Genomic DNA, 6,180 nt, shown 5'->3' on the forward strand with positions numbered 1-6,180 from the left:
TCGAGGCCCCGTCCCACCAAGATCGCTGACGGTACTTTCCCGCCCACTTGATCTCGCCTAACCACTGATACTGCAGGATGCAGTTTCGTTGCCTGGGCCAAAATAGGGTATCCATTAGTGCAGTACGTAATTAGGAGACAAACTTAAAATGTTTTCAGCGTGGCTTAGGGATCATTTAAGACTTATTGGCACGTTAGTATTATGAGTTACAGCATAATGACTGGCATATTTATCAGGTTAGGCTGACCGAATGAAATATATTTTGGCCGCCATGTTATATTTGTTCACCACAGTATCTCTACATTGTTGCCAGACAGAAGCGTACATCCGGTGGTTATGTCTAGCTTTTGATAGTTAAATAATTTTGTTCGACTAATAACTTTGCCAGCTGCAGGGAGGCTTCGATAATTTGCCCCAAATTATCATGTTCCTGCTTAGAGTGGGAACTGTATTTAATACATAGTAATACATAATGATAATACACCTATAGTATAAAGCACCATTAGTATATTTCCCTTGATGGACAAACGCACTACACAATGATTCTTGTATACACCACTGAATGACGAGACTTTGCTAAGATAGGCGAGATCTGTCACTGAGTGTAGGTAGCTGGCGTGCTTAAAATAATATAGTTTGTTTGGTAGCGTGTTGCACTGTGTTACACTTGTGTTACAATTCACCTTCGTGTCTTTTCATGGCCCCTGTAATACGCCAAGCTCCTAGCAACATTACCTTTTAATGAATAGTACTACTTTTATCCCCGTATGTCTCTATACCAGTTACCTGTAGTCTGCCACGACACGAATGGTCTAGGGTCTGTGTAAATATAAGCCTCTTCTGTTTATTCACTACGGAGCAAATCTCCAGTCGTGGATTTTTTATTGCCAAGATCTCGGTGTGTGTACATGTATGGTACGACACTTAACCTGCTGCCAAGCTCCCAAAAGCTGTCAGATTCGAGCGTGCTGGTGAAACTGATTAGGTTGTGAGGAGTCTTGGTGTCACGGAGACGTTCTCATTTTCTGTTAAATACCAGCCACACTCCTCTGTCGTAGGTAAAAATGGACACACTGTACGTCGAGGGAGCGACTCCAGATAAGAGTTTGGTAGCGAGTTTTCCTAATTTGCTTATATGCTTCTCTTCGGTGGGTTGGTGTGAGTCAGAGTCTCTTTAGTTTCATATTCTTACGTTACTGTATATTCGTGAATTGAGGTCATAGATTTGTCAGGTGAACAATAACTCAATTCTTCTCATTCCCTTTCACAATGCCCTCTGCTTTGTTCCCTCCAAACACGTTACTCTTTATCCAGACGTCACCCACACCCTAAGGTTCCATGTGCTGTCCAATCACCCGACAGAAATTAATTCGTCAATGGAGTTTTGTCAACATGATCACAGAATCTTTCCAACCGTCTTATTTTATTCCACTGCAACTCTTTCTCCTCGTAATACAACTGTTCTTCGTATGTTATAACATTTATCTTTTCCCAGGCTGCTTCATCATTATTTCAGCTCCCTTCATCAGTGTCCAGATGAAGGCAGAGTCATGAGCTAGAGTACTGATGAAGATGGAAAGAGGTCCGTCTGCAGTTTCGGGGAATCATTCTTTAACTCTTTTTGGTTGAATCCACTACAGCCTAGAACCTTTCGTTCGTGGTGTCTCCCACGACCCTCCAGCCCCGCCCCTCTCCCTTAGCTACGCCCCATGCCTCTAACCTCGCTCCATGCCTCTAGCCTCGCCCCATGCATCTAGCCCCATCCTGTGCCTCCAGCCTCGCCCCATGCACCTAGCCCCACCCTGTGCCTTTAGCCCCGCCTTATGCCTCTAACCCAGCCCTATGCCTCTAGCCCCGCCCCACGCCCTAACATCTCTCCATGCCCCGCGTGAGGACACCACCAGTATCACACAGGGTCCCGGGACGGGTCGGGGCTGCAGTTTTTCTTCATGAGCAGAATATAAATCAGATTAACACCTCACCCAAGGGAGACGCCACCCTCTCCTGCCCTAATTATTTTTTTATCCTCTATTTTTTTTATTTAGTATCTGATCCTCTTTACCTTATCAAGATTTAACCAAGATAACACATTTGTTGTGGCGGTAACCCACCAAGGTGTAACCCTGTATGGCGTGTTTTAGTGGAATAATGAGGTATATATCAGGCCATCGTGGGCGGACATTGTTTAATATACCACGCGTGTGTGTGTGTGTGTGTGTGTGTGTGTGTGTGTGTGTGTGTGGGTTAGGTCACGGTAGCATAAGATTCACCAGGACACAGTCGGTGAGACGCCATATTGTGTTATTAGTTTCTAGTAGATTATTAATATTGTGTTGTTTATTGTACCGCAGAGTATATGAATTTTCTCTCTCTCTCATATATATATGTGTGTTTGTGTGTCTGTCTTTGAAGATTATTTGGGAGAATTTTGCTAGGAAAAATGAAAAGCTCTTGTTTCTATATCCTTGCAATTTTTATATATTGTGCTATTCGCTTGGGCGTTGAGAATTTCCTTGTGATATATATATATATATATATATATATATATATATATATATATATATATATATATATATATATATATATATATATATATATATATATATATATATATATATATATATAAATATAAAGCATCAACTTAATACATTTGCAGATTTACTGATGTTCTCACTCTATGGGCCCTAATTGTGATCAGCTTTTCTTATGTTCTAGGTAGTGAACCCAAACACATCCAGGTGACAACTTCCTCCCAGCAAAACCTGAAAATTAACCAATAAGTTTGTGGTCTCGAAAAAGTCTCAAGCAAAACTTAGAGACCAAGGATGTCCGAGACCGAGACTAATCTTAAAACTTACATCTCTGATATATATACATATAATATAATATAATATAATATAATATAATATAATATAATATAATATAATATAATATAATATAATATAATATAATATAATATAATATAATATAAAAATAACGGTTACCCCCTGTGTTCCAGGAGATACCTGTATATTAGGAGATACCTGTATATTAGGAGATACCTGTATATTAGGAGATACCTGTATATTAGGAGATACCTTTTTATTAGGAGATACCTGTATATTAGGAGATACCTGTATATTAGGAGATACCTGTATATTAGGAGATACCTGTATATTAGGAGATACCTGTATATTAGGAGATACCTGTATATTAGGAGATACCTGTATATTAGTAGATACCTGTATATTAGGAGATACCTGTATATTAGAGATAGTAGGAGATACCTGTATATTAGGAGATACCTGTATATTAGGAGATACCTGTATATTAGGAGATACCTGTATATTAGGAGATACCTGTATATTAGGAGATACCTGTATATTAGGAGATACCTGTATATTAGTAGATACCTGTATATTAGGAGATACCTGTATATTAGGAGATACCTGTATATTAGGAGATACCTGTATATTAGATACCTGAGATACCTGTATATTAGGAGATACCTGTATATTAGGAGATACCTGTATATTAGGAGATACCTGTATATTAGGAGATACCTGTATATTATAGATACCTGTATATTAGGAGATACCTGTATATTAGGAGATACCTGTATATTAGGAGATATCTGTATATTAGTAGATACCTGTATATTAGTAGATACCTGTATATTAGGAGATACCTGTATATTAGGAGATATCTGTATATTAGTAGATACCTGTATATTAGTAGATACCTGTTTATTAGGAGATACCTGTATATTAGGAGATACCTGTATATTAAGAGATATCTGTATATTAGTAGATACCTGTATATTAGTAGATACCTGTATATTAGGAGATACCTGTATATTAGGAGATACCTGTATATTAGTATAGATACCTGTATATTAGGAGATACCTGTATATTAGTAGATACCTGTATATTAGTATAGATACCATTATAGATTGTCTTTGTTCGATTCCTGCTACATTGTAAACTACCTTACTTTATTCATGTGAAGGAAGCACATGGTCTGTCATCTCGTGATTTTGACACACCTCGGTGGGAGGTAGACCAACACAGACACTTGCAGATCAATACGACCCACTCCATCGGTGGCAGTGCAATTTATACATATTGAATTTGATATAGGATATGTTAATACGAGTCAGTGTTATTTATACCTTCGTAACTTTGTCACAACCACACACACCACCATCACCACAGTCACTACCATCACCACAGTCACTACCATCACCACAGTCACTACCACACACCACCATCACCACAGTCACTACCATCACCACAGTCACCACCTTCACCACAGTCACTACCATCACCACAGTCACTACCATCACCACAGTCACTACCATCACAACAGTCACTACCACACACTACCATCACCACAGTCACTACCACACACCACCATCACCACAGTCACTACCACACACCACCATCACCACAGTCACTACCACACACCACAGTCACTACCATCACCACAATCACTACCACACACCACCATCACAGTCACCACCATCACCACAGTCACCACCATCACAGTCACTACCATCACCACAGTCACTACCACACACACCACCATCACCACAGTCACCACCATCACCACAGTCACCACCACACACACCACCATCACCACAGTCACCACCATCACCACAGTCACTACCATCACCATCACAGTCACTACCACACACCACCATCACCACAGTCACTACCATCACCACAGTCACCACCATCACCACAGTCACTACCATCACCACAGTCACTACCACACACCACCATCACCACAGTCACTACCATCACCACAGTCACCACCATCACCACAGCCACCACCATCACCACAGTCACTCACCCCATCACCACAGTCACACACACCACCATCACCACAGTCACACCACATACTACCATCACCACAGTCACCACCATCACCACAGTCACTACCATCACCACAGTCACCACCATCAACACAGTCACCACCATCACCACAGTCACCACCACATACCACCATCACCACAGTCACTACACACACCACCATCACCACAGTCACTACCACACACCACCATCACAACAGTCACTACCACACACCACCATCACCACAGTCACTACCACACACCACCATCACAACAGTCACTACCACACACCACCATCACCACAGTCACTACCACACACCACCATCACAACAGTCACTACCACACACCACCATCACCACAGTCACTACCACACACCACCATCACAACAGTCACTACCACACACCACCATCACCACAGTCACTACCACACACCACCATCACCACAGTCACTACCACACACCACCATCACCACAGTCACTACATGCTGATGCACTTTACCATGTTGTGTGTGTGTGTGTGTGTGTGACTTCCCTTACGTGATAAACATTATAATAACTTATTCGTGGTTGACTTTTTATATTTCTAGTCAAGTGTTTGTCTGGGAGAGCCAAGGTGGTTTAATAAGCATTCCAAGGAAACTACTTCATATCAACAACATACTTTCTTAAACTACTTTTGCCACGTCTGTATCTACTCTTACAGTATAAATGTTGGTTCATTGGTCTTGCAGTATAGTTTACATCGTCTTTCCAAATATGTCAACTGTGTAGTCTTTGTATTATATGACTACCTGTATTTCCATAATTTCAGTTTTACTCGTACCGGCAGAAAGTCGACTAAGTGGACGTATTAAATTTAATCAGGATACATACTTAGCAACATATTAAGTCAGTATACATCCATATTAATCATATAAATTCAGTATATATACATAGTTAAATGATTTTATGAAGTGATTGTAGTAAGATGAGTTGTCATATTACTCAGCATACATATTTATCGTTCTGGTAATAAAAGCACCTAGGTTCTTGTAACTCCGCCACTAACACAGGTGAAAGTATTTTTGAAAAATTCATACACGAGGTAAAACGTTGAGAATTTGTTTTAAAAACTTGGCGACGGCTCTTGCGATGTTGCAGTCGAGTTGAAGGCTCCGGGAGGTGTGCAATGATCCCAGGTCTCCTACACCACACACTCGACTCTCCCTCTCTCACTTGGCCTCACCCTCCTGGGAGAAGGAGGTTCTCATTACCCTACTTAGGATGTGCATCTACACGTGACTGGATCATGCACTGGTTTCCAATAGTCACCGATCACCACCCTGCTTCACGTGTTCTTTTATTGATTCC

The sequence above is a fragment of the Homarus americanus genome, unplaced genomic scaffold (assembly GCF_018991925.1).
Source record: "Homarus americanus isolate GMGI-L3 unplaced genomic scaffold, GMGI_Hamer_2.0 scaffold24050, whole genome shotgun sequence".
Lineage (NCBI taxonomy): Eukaryota > Metazoa > Arthropoda > Malacostraca > Decapoda > Nephropidae > Homarus > Homarus americanus.